This window comes from Rousettus aegyptiacus, unplaced genomic scaffold (assembly GCF_014176215.1).
Source record: "Rousettus aegyptiacus isolate mRouAeg1 unplaced genomic scaffold, mRouAeg1.p scaffold_m13_p_9, whole genome shotgun sequence".
NCBI classification, from domain to species: domain Eukaryota; kingdom Metazoa; phylum Chordata; class Mammalia; order Chiroptera; family Pteropodidae; genus Rousettus; species Rousettus aegyptiacus.
Window position 1 is genome coordinate 14,738,840 of NW_023416312.1, and position 12,059 is coordinate 14,750,898.

Below are 12,059 nucleotides of genomic sequence, written 5' to 3' on the forward strand. Positions count from 1 at the left end.
TGAAACATATTGGATTTTATTAATCAGTGTCACCATAATAAAAAATAAATAAAATAATGAAGGGTGGTGAGAAAGGTGTGCTGCAATAGGATGGTGAACATGGGGAGCCTGAGCCCTGCTACTTGCAGTTCTATACATACTTGACCTTGAGTTCTTCAATTGCAGGACAGCAAACTGCCCAGTCTTTGTGATCCTTTGTAATTACTTTCTTGTCTCTTTTTTCTTTTATGTTTATCCTAATTTCTCCTATGATTGCAGTGTCTAGCACATACTCCTAGGAACTACTAAGAGCTAATATTTATTTAGCATTCATTATGTGTCTAACACTATTCTGTCTCGCACAAATTAATAAATTTAAAATGCATTTATATTTTTGGATTCATTTGAGCTTTACAACAAAGTTGAAAATAGAGAGTTCTCATATGCACATCATTCAGTTTCCCCAAATGGTAGCATCTTACATAACTGTGATACATTTGTCAAAACTAAGAAGTTAACATTGGTACATTATAGTTAACTAAGCTCCAGGCTTCATTTCAATTTCAGCAGTTTATTCCTTAATTTCCCTTTTTCCGTTCCAGGATCCGATCCAGGATATCATGTAGAATTTAGTTATCATGTCTCCTTTACCTCAGTCTTTTCTTGTTTTCCGTGATTATGACACTTTTGAAGAGCACTCATTGGGTATTTTGTAGAATGTTTCTCAGTTTGTCTTAGCCTGCTGTTCTTTCCATAATTAGACTGGAATTATGAGAAACGAATTCACTTTCCTCGTCCTATAAGATGCTACTATTATGATTCTATTTTACAGATGAAGTAACTGGGGTAGAGAACAATTGAGTATTTTGAAAGCCTAGATTTGAACCCAGAAAGTCTGGTTATAAATCTTGAGCTCATAAACTCCTATATTATATTGAGTCATAATTCCCAGATTTGAATCTTGACTTAGGAGTTACCATCTTTCTAATATTTTTTAGGCTTCAGATTAGTTATCTGTGAAACAGTACTAATAATTTCACTTTCCTAATATGGCAACGTTTACCACAGTATTTGAGTATACTAAGTTTCTGGAACATGATTGTGTTAGTATTGTCATTATATGTTAGTTTTGTTAGCTGCACAGTCACAATTCTGTGAACCTGAAGAAGATACAAAAGTATAGATTTTGTTGATTCAGCCCTTTATCTCACTTATCAAAGGAGGTGCATTAGCAGCACTCTCTTTAGGTGCCTTATTTGTAGGAAGAAAGCGCTCTGTGAATTCTGTAAAGGAACCCATGTCCAGGGGAAGAAAAGATGGATACCCTAATAATCCCTTCCTTGGGATGAAAAAAGTAAAGCCTCTTTCTAAATTAACTTTTAGAATTTCTAAGAATAAACAGCTTTCAGAATTAGTCTGTAGAAATGAAAAAAAAATAACATGAAGAAAATTTCTAAAACCTTAGCTAAGCAGACTGCATCTGTACATATGCTTATACAGGTTCTTTGGAAGCTCATATACTCTGGCAGTTAGCAATATCAGAATTTCTGTGCCACAGTAATGTTAAATGGTAATTCCTCCCTTTCAAACTCAAAAATGTCTCCTAGGTTAGCATGTGCATAAAAGTGTCCATGTCCTTCCCCGAAATAAGAATTGAGGGAAAATAAACTAGTTTATGCTATGTGTTCATTTCATTTAAAAAAAAATGAGAAGTTACTCCAAAATGGTGTTAACGATTCAATGTTGGCCATTCTTGTTTCTAATCTCATATAGTTCCCACTGTGGATAAGGTACTTTTTTTGGTACTATGTCCTAGGTCATACTTTATAATAATACAGACTTTTTTTCACAAAAGATTATAATGCTTGGAAAGTATTTGTCAGATGTTAAAAAATGCAAACATTTTTTCTTATGAGACTATTGATACTCTCGAGCTAAAAAAATTGAAAATAAACCTCATAAACCATAAGAAAATATCCAAGTTGGCGACAGAAGGCAGTTTGGCCAAGGATCACCTACCAGATGTCTTTATTGGGTGAGATACTGACTTTGAGGTGCTTTTGATCCTTTCCAACTCTACAATCCTGTTTCTCTGACATTAAATTACCTAGTTATAATCAGAAAGCTCTGTCATTATTCAAAGATTTGGAAGTCAGACTTCAAGCTGTTGTTTAACACTTTGGAAAGATCAATAACTAGGCTTTATTCAGATTTTTCAAGCCATGTGTCTCTTTGCCTGTGGCCTATAATGTATGTAGTTGTGATTAACTGTCCAACGGTTCATATTTTTAGGTTTCCCTTAGTAAGTGCCAAATAGTGGGAAACATTATTTATTCACTCAGATTTCTCACTATATGTGTATGAAATAATATTAGGATGTCAGATCTATAAATAAATGAAACTCTATTGATATCTGCCCTTTGTTTCCTTCATATCATGAGGAAGGAAATGTATATCCAAGTTTAAATGGGATTCTAGTACCTTTATTAATCTTCCACATGGCTTTCATTCTGTGTCTTTGATGGATTATATCAAATTAAGCATGTTTATCTCTCTGCTCTGCAAAAATGAACTCAAACTTTTTTTATTTCATACTGCTAAACCTGCTTCTTCTACTGTCTGCTTTCAGTCAGTGAAGACTGTTCTATTCCCTCAGTTACACAGAGCAAACACCTTGGGGTTATTCTTGATTTCTCTCTTCCCCTCATACCTCACATTTAAACCATCAGCAAATCCTGTTAACATTACCTCCAAAAGATGTCTAGAATCTGATCACTTCTTTCATCTCTGCTACTAGCACTCTGGTCTCAAACCATCACCTTTTCTTTCTTGGTTTACTCTAAGAACTTTTTTCCTAGCCTACATCCAGTGTTGCCAAACTATGTTCTCTGCAATCAGCCAAGTGATTCTTTTAAAATGTAAGTCAAATCATGTTTCTCTTTATCTCACACAGATGAGATTCCAGATTCTGTGGCAAATGTAGAAAGTCTTTCTCTCTCTACCTAACAGCATCATCTCTTATCTCTCCTTTCTCCATAGCAGCCACACCACCCACTTTGCTGTGTTTGAATACACCATAAGTCTCCTGCTCAGGACTTTTGAAATTATTGTTACCCTTTTCCAAAATGCTTGTCTCCAAGATATCCATCCTCAGGATTTGCAACCTTACTTTCTTCATGGTCCTTTGTTTCTTTTATCACCTCCTCTGAGAGGCCTTTCTTGGTTACCTCAAACAAAACACCACTGCTCCCATCCCATCTCTCACTCCCTACCCTTCTTATTATACTTCATCTGCATATTACTTACCACCACCTGACATATTTATTTTATTTTCTGTCTTCCTCCATTAGAACAGAAGCTGCATGAGAGCAGGATGCATTTGTTCATTTAAATTGCCTTATCACTAAAGTATAAAATAGTACATGGAACAAAATGGATTAATACATACTTGTTGAATGGATGGATGAATGAATATTTAAAGATAGACTGTCATTAAATTGGACTAGGCTAATATATATAGAATGACCTTCGGTAGTGTATAGCATGGACTATATTTACAAATATTCAATATCTAGTCTTTGAACATATTTTCAAATTTCTTAAATGTAAATATTTAGTGCTATAGGAGGGAAGATGTCAGTTATTTTAACCCATGTGCCATTTGAGAAACTATATGGAACTTTTACTATTCCTCAGTTTTTCTAGAGTTGTAGGATCTCTTATTGAACATTCAGTGTAGTTTTAAAAATTATTTTACTATGGTTTTCATATCTTGTTTTGTTTCATTTATAAAATCAAACTGTAGTCCATATAAGGGCCTATAATACTATTCCTATAATTCAATAACTTCCAGAACATATTTTTTTTTGTCAAAGATTGGTGTAAATTTTCATGGATGCAATACAAAGCTTAGAACTGAAAATATAGCTGTGTTCCTATTACTTGCTTCAATCATCATTTTTAAGTGCACTATCAATAGAACTTGCAAAAACATTTAATGGTATTAGATTGATACTGACGTTTTTTTGCAATATAGTATTAACCGTGCTATGCTCAAAATAGTAATTTAATTCAATTGGAGAAATAAACGTGGCCTAGATAAGTGAGAAACAAAGATATGCCTTAGTGTATTATGAGCAGCAAAATACAGTTTTTATGTTTGTTTGTTTGTTTGTTTTCTTATCTCAAAGCAACTAAAATTTGCAAAAGGGTGATTTTTTAAAAAAGTTTTCTACATGATTAAAATTGGAAAAATAATAGGACTGACACAACACATACGTTAAGTTTAAAGCCACGTATTTTGCTTAGAAATATTGTGCTAATAGATTAACTTTCTAACTTACTGGAAATTGATGTTCTAATTTAGATGCATGCATATGACTCATGTCTATTTTAGGATAGATTTAATCATAAAATGATTTTACCTTGGGCAAATTAGAATAAAATCACTTGAGTAATTAATTTAGGTGTTTCAGGGAGTTAATTTAGTTCACGTAAATAAGAACTTTGTTTCAAGGAACCACTTAATGGTCTGTGTTGCCATTTGGCCTAGGTCTTTTCCTTTGTTTATCTAGAGGACAGTGTGGATTTTGTTGTTGATTGAGGTCTTTAGTATATTGATTACTGTATTAAAGTCTGTAGAAACTGATTCTTCAACATGGGCATAAGCTCATTAGAAATGAGATTTTGATCAATTTCCAATTAGACTATTGCATTTATATATTTTTTCAAACTCATAGCTGAGGACAATTAATAGTATTGAAGATTTGGGTCAATTTATAATTTATATTGAATCACAGAGTGATATAAAGGGATATACATATAGATAGATAGATAGATAGATAGATAGATATCTATATCTATCTAGATCTAGATAGATATAGATATAGATATACACAATACATACACACACAAACACATATGATATTAATAGTAGAGATTTGTGCAATGTCATGTGCATTCTTTTACAGTTTGCCATAATCAGAACACTTCACATCAATAAAATACTAGTGCTTATTTGGTTTAATTCTCTAATATAAGCATTTATTCTAAATTTCTCTGAGTAATGCTGGGCACTGGTATTAGCAGAAGAGTAATTATTTATATCACTTGTTAATAATAAATGCACATTACTTCCACTAAAGAATTTTTTTTCTCTTCATTTGTGAACCTCTTATTCATTTTCACACATGGGATGATATTACTTAGTAACCATGATAGTTTTACCATTCTGAAGCTTAAAAGAATCCGTTACTTTTTGGGCTGTGAGAATATTTCAAAATCTTACATACACGAATAGAGAGATTTTTATTTTCATTTTTGAAAGTAAATGAGATGAAATTATCATATTAACTCTTGAGCAAGTAGAATTCATTTACATAAATGACCATGTTAGTATAAGAAGTGTTACCCTACTAATCTGAAAATGTTAATTGAAGTTCTAAAAATTATACTCAAGGGGTAATTTCCATCCTGGCAGCTGTGTGTGCACATTAGGACAATTAAAGTGCCAAAAGATTCTCATTTTATTTCTTGGTTATTATGTCTAAGTAAATTGATCACACTTTATTGAGATCTGTTCAGGATCCAATGATTAAAATAAAAGTGATGATCTCATCATGGTATTCATATAGCACATTTATCCATTTCTCTTATGATTTATAGCTTCTTTTTACCTAATGTAGTTTAGTCAAGTCTCCTGGGCTTATGTATATATTTTAGTTTCTGGTAATCTATACTTATGGACGGCAAGGGTAGCAATATAATCTAACGAAGTGGCTATCCCAGAATCTTTGAAGCAGATCATATTTGTTTAGCTTAATTTTATGACTGATTCTCATTTATTAAGCAGGTCCTGGCTGAATGAATAGTTTCGGGTGACTTAGATTTGAGTAGAGAGTTGGAAAGTAATAGCAGAGCCAGCTTCTAGGAGTAGAAATAGAAGCTAAAAAATATTTGAAATAAGTACTGAGAGTTAACATTTGTTGTTAGATGATGATTCTCAAAACTCTAGTCTCTATTGAGCTTTGATACAATTACATATTAGTTAATCAGTTTCATTATATATATGACCAGGACTTATAAGTTATGCTTATTATTATTTTCCTCAATGTGGCTTTTAAGCATGTTTAGGAAAAATGACCAAAATGTTATTGTTAAAAATATGAAAGAAAAGTACACTCATGCCATTCCTAAGTAAAATGTCACATCTCTAATTGAAATGCCTATTTGGATGAAAGCATTATGAATTGTAGTTCTGTATATACATTTCTAAATATGAAAACCTTAAAAATCATGTTTTCTTTGTGTTCTATATTTATTATTAGAAAAAAAGTGATTTGTGGCTAATGTAACATTCAATTAATTTAACATTTATCCTAGGGGCATTCCAGGTACTAAAGTCCATTCCATTCAATAGAATGTTTTGTATTTATCTACAGCGTGACTCTCCTCAGAAGAGAATCTGTTGTATTTCTGCATCTTTTTCCAGCATCAATCACTTTGATTAGGGTCTCACTCCACGGACCAGGCAGCTTCTCTTCCGTAGCAACACCATATGTCTCCTACAGCTGGTTTACTTTCTATGTGGAATGTGACTCTTTTGGACTCATAGTTTGTGTCCCTGTCAAAAAGACAGTCGATATCTCCTTTATTACTTTGATTTGCCCAACTCTCTTAGGGCTAGGGATATTACTTGTAGCCAGTCCTGAATCTGGGAACCGCAGTGTATAGAAATGTGTTGATGAATTTTTTTGATAAGTGAAATATCTACATAAGTGATCATGCTAAGAGACTGTTTGAAATGTGGAAATAGGGAAGAAGCTTTGCTTGTAAAAAAAAAAAAAAAACTTCTCCAGGGAAACCTTCACTGTGCAACCTAGTGATGAAAGGCTGTTATCATTTTCTTTTATGTTAAAGGGAATAAGATTGACACTTTTTTTTGCTGTTGATTTATGGTCTACAGATTTTATGTTGGAAAATATATTTTCCTAGTGTTAATATATTTGCGTATTATACCATGGAAAGCCAGGACGACTATTATATACTGTAATTCCAGAGCCAACAGAATTTTCTGTATGTTTTAGAACCTCCTCTCAACCTCCTCAATGCTCAAAATGTTACCTACATTATATGAAAACATGTAGATTAAATAAAATGGGAGGAAAACAGTTTCAGAATAAAAGAAACTAAAATGGCAATATGATACATTCATATCTAAAAATATAGTTTTCATATAGCTTAATGTAAACAGATAAACAAAGCAAAAGGTCTTTGAGAAAATAGTAGAGTATTACCTAAAGCTTGCTGAACAAATATTTTTGGGAAAAGACAATATAGCATTTGAACTTGAACTTCTGGGATTTCAACTGAAAAATCAAGCATAAAGAAACTTGATTATCCTGTTGAAAGGATGCCCTTTGGATGTCTTTGCATAATCTCATAAGACTTTTAGTATTGAGCTTATATCTTTAATCATACTAGCTACCAAAGTCAAAATACACTAGTTATCACACCATAATCTCAGTGTACCTACTTGTAGATTTGGGAGGGTTATGTGAGCATTTATTATCACCAACAACATCCATGTTTTTTTAAAACCCAATGGGGCAAAACAAAGGAGTTTTTTGATTCCTGATTTTAGTGTAATATACCCTTGAGTTTCACATGGCTGTACTGGGGTAGCAACATTCCTTGTTCTTGGAAATCTAAATATAAATACTGTAAAACAGACACACACACACTCATTTTTATCTCAAAGGCAAAAACACTAAAATACTTCAACTTCCCATACAGAATTATCCCTTTAAACTAGTTTAACTGGAGAAAAGAAGAGACAGATGAAGAAACGTAATTATAGACTTGATAGGAGGTCGCAAATGAATAAGCAGTTGGCAATTTGAGTAGTTAAGAACAATTGCACATTTTATTATAGTTGTAAATTTTTGAGTTTATAGCTATATTCAAGTAGGAACACACACACACACACACTCAATTTTAGTAAGTATAACAATCAAAAGTAAATCAATCCGTGATTTAGAGATGATCTTTAGATTTTTAGCCCACAATTTCATGAAATAATCTAATTCCACTTACCCAGGTCACTTCTACCTACCAAAATACTCTGTGCACCAAGTTCCCTCTTCTATTTTTCTGATCAAAATCTTCATGTCCACAGTTTAGCCGATCAGTTAAGTATGGGAGGAAGATTTTGGTTTGAACTCTCAAACCAGTGGGTTAATTATTAGAATTTTTCAAAATACCTGAAAAGTTATTGGCATATTTTTAATATTTTTAAAGAGACAGGAGAATACATCACTGAGGTATCACTTAGTACTTCCAGCTAGAAGTGGGAAGGGATTATTGTGCCTGAGAAAAATGACCCTGGAGTTAGATCTTCCTGCTAACGAATCTGCCCCCTGACCTCAGTGAGATTTCTTTACTTAAGCTGGTCATGAATGACCCTGTTTCACAGATTGTTCCATCCCTATGCAACTAAATCACAAGATTATTTAAAAGCTTCACAATTATTTTTAAAATTTGTGTTTATTTGTTTGATTTCTAAACAATATATTCAGAGATTTTCAGTGACTGGTAAAGGGAAGTAAAGGTATTGGACCAGAAGTAGCCACAAACTAAGGGGAAATATGAAATAAATAAATGATCAAACATCACCTAATGCCAGCCCAGTGCACACACAGCGTGTTAAGTAAAATGCATTGATCTGTTGTTTTACAAATGGGTAATATCTCATTTGTGTAAACTGCTTACAAAAACCAATCCATAAATATGAGTACTATAAAGCAGAAGGCTTTAAAAAAATAAAGAGCATTAAGAGACAGTTCATAGGGGAAAAAAAAGAAATATGACTTAGGTAATTTTGAATGCCCAGGTAGGAAACTAAACTATTGAAAGAAAGAGAATGCTAAAACTCACTAGTTATTAAATTTATTTTACTCCATGCCACTCCAAACAAGTCCAATCCCATCTGATCTTGGAAACTAAGCAGGATTGGTCCTGATTAGTACTTGGATGGGAGACCACCTAGGAAGACCAGGTGCTGTAGGCATAAAAAAAATTAAAAAATAAGAGATTGTAAGCTGACAAGGTCCTTGCAATCTGTGAGGTCAACCAAGAGTTGCCTTGCCTAAAATTATATATATATATAATTATATATATAAATTTAATTATATATATAATTAAATTTATTTTACTCATGCTTAGCAATATTATATTTAAAAATACAGTGAAAGATTCCAAGATTATTCACACTTTCTTTTTTCAAAAGATTTATAATCTGATGTGGGTAAGGTAGAAATTTACTCATTAAATTGTTTAACAAGAGCTTCCTCAGTGTTAGAAACACATATCTAAAGATAGAAAGATATAACACATGAACCCTACACTTAAAAGTTCTCAATCTCAGTAATCCAAGGCAAATTTTAATACTTTCTGTACCTTCATTCTCTCTTGGGCACCAAATCTTATGATTCCATCTCCTAATTTGTTCGCTTAATCAATTACATTTGCTTTTTTATTCACATGTCTTTCTATTACCATGCAACTTCTTGATGACTAACTCTTCACAGTGGTGTCAGATATTAGTACTCAAATGACTCTTGAATTAATGAGCAAACAAATGCATGCAAGAATACAGAAATTAAAGATTCATGAACATGGAGTAGGAGAAGGAAATTTATAACTGGTGGTACTAGTGAAACTTTTGTGATTGATATGAGCTACATCTTAAACTCTTGAGAGCTAGGAATTTTGAACATGAAGGATTGGGACATACAGATATAGGTCATAACATAATTTACATTAATGTTATTTCTACTTTAAAAGGCTAAAATTAATATTTTGAAATATGTGTCCAGATTTAAGGCTTTAATCTATAATTTTCTTTTTCTAAACTCAAGTACTAGTATCAGTGGAAATTAAAATTTCTATTTAATATTTTCCAAAGCAAGATTCTACTTCTTTCATGTTAAGAAATGATGCAAAAAAATAAGGTGGCATTTTTGGATAGTCTTTATGATAAAAAATGAATGTGATTGAGTAAGAGCTAGTGGACAGATACTCATTTTTCAGAGTAACATTTTTACATATTTATCACTAATAACTTCCCAGCAGAATTTTGTAATTCTTGGTCATCCAGAATGAATTGAACTTAGCTGGAGAGACTGAAGTAGTCGTTTTCTATTTCCCTCTCTCCCTCATCAACTAAATTTTACCCATTGCTGTAACCAGTGGTTTATATCTCTAAAATGTATCTGGAATCTCCTTCACCTTTAATTTCTAATATTTACCTCCCTGACCTTTATTATTTTTCCTTATTTCTGTCATATCCTATATACTGCTGCTTCCTTGATTTCTTTTTAAAACACATATCTGGTCATATGATTACTGATGATTAAATGTTTTTCATGATTTCCCATTGCCTATCAAATATGAGCTTAAAATGACATTCAAAATTACACAGTCTGTCCCACTCATGTTCATCCTTTTCGCTGCCACTTCATTTTGTAGCCCCTTCAGTATCGTGTATCTCAAATTTCTAGGCTTAATGAGACCCAGTCTTCGAATGATATCAAGTTCAAGGAAGCATATCCAAAGGATAAATAAAAATATTTCAAAATTATTTAATCTAGATCACAATGAAACATCAAGGTGGAAAGGGGAAGTATTCATAGTTCATAGTTAGCATCTTAAATATTCTCCCTCACCATTAGTGTCTTCTCAGTGTTCTATATTGATTGGAAGGACAGACTCTCATTCTCTCTTCCACAAAACCCTTCCATCGCTCTGAAACTCTTTAATCATCGCTTTATTTTCTACTCTATCCCCCCTCAACATTTTAGTCGTAAGTAAATTTAGCCTGTTTGTTTTCTTTAGTATTCTTTCTGCTTCACTCATTATTCAGTTTTTTTGTTTCATTTTGGTTTTACAATAAAGGAAAGCTCAGGAGCTAACTACAAGCAAGAACTCTTTTCTGCCAAAGTCGGGGAAATGAAAGAAAGATTAAAATACTCATTTTTAAATAACTTTTGTCCTCATTACAAATCTATCCTATACCACAGTTTTTCAGCATACGCTACTGATTGAGATTCCTTCTTGCCCCTTTTTCTCTTCTCATTATTCAAAATTCAGTGCTTATTTTTTTAAGCTTAGATGCTCCAATTCCTCCAGTCGAAATCGTCTGTACCCTTCCCTTTATTTTTTCAGCTTTTGCTTATTCTTCCGGTGCGCTGTCTGCCTTGAACAATTAGATCTTGGCTGTTTCCTCTCCTAGACTGTGAAATACGTGATGACATAGACAGTGGTCTTATTCATGTTGTGTCCTCAGTGCTAAACAGTGCATTTACAAGGGGGAGACTATGTAAATGTTTTATCAAATCGATTTAAATTGAAGGACTGTATTTCAGAGGTAGGTTTAAATAAATTCCCAAACAATTACATTTTAGGCTGTCAGTAAAAGCTACCTTCTTTAGAAATCAGAAAGTGTGTGCATCGTTAATCACTAAGAACATTTATCACTTATTTCATTTTAAAATCCAATCATGGATGGTATGAGGCCTGCAAAATTATAACTAATATATTTGGACAGAACAAGTTTCTCTTCATATTTATAATTTTGTTGGAAATAGTTGGACCAATACTTAAAAACCATCTAATCTGATCAGATTACCTGGCATGTACCTTTACTTTATAAATGTGGTTATAGATCAATTGCTTACTTTTGAGTATTCATAATACATGTCTGCATGACTGACATTACATCATTCTGAAATTTTTAATATCATCTGCAATGCTGAGAAAGTCAGCACAATTTAAATTAAACATATTTAAAAATATTTAATTTGATTAAAGGCTCAAATCTAAGATTATGAAAAAAGTGTTTAAAACTTAGTTTTTCAATATAACATAGAATGTAAATGTTTGAATAAGAGTTTTCTTTAAAAGACTGTTTTTAAAATATTTTATTATTGGGAACCTAATTTAGGGATGCTAGTATCTGTATTGTTACTGTCCAATAATTAGGGAAGAAGAAAATGATATAAATGTGTTTTAAAATATCTTAT

General features: G+C 32.3%; 1 protein-coding gene across 6 annotated transcripts in view; it reads left to right on the plus strand.

The window, feature by feature from the left end:
* The window catches only part of IL1RAPL1 (interleukin 1 receptor accessory protein like 1), a 1,213,847-nt gene that overhangs the window by 418,986 nt on the left and 782,802 nt on the right, over positions 1-12,059 (plus strand). The gene's annotated exons all lie outside the window — the stretch shown is intronic.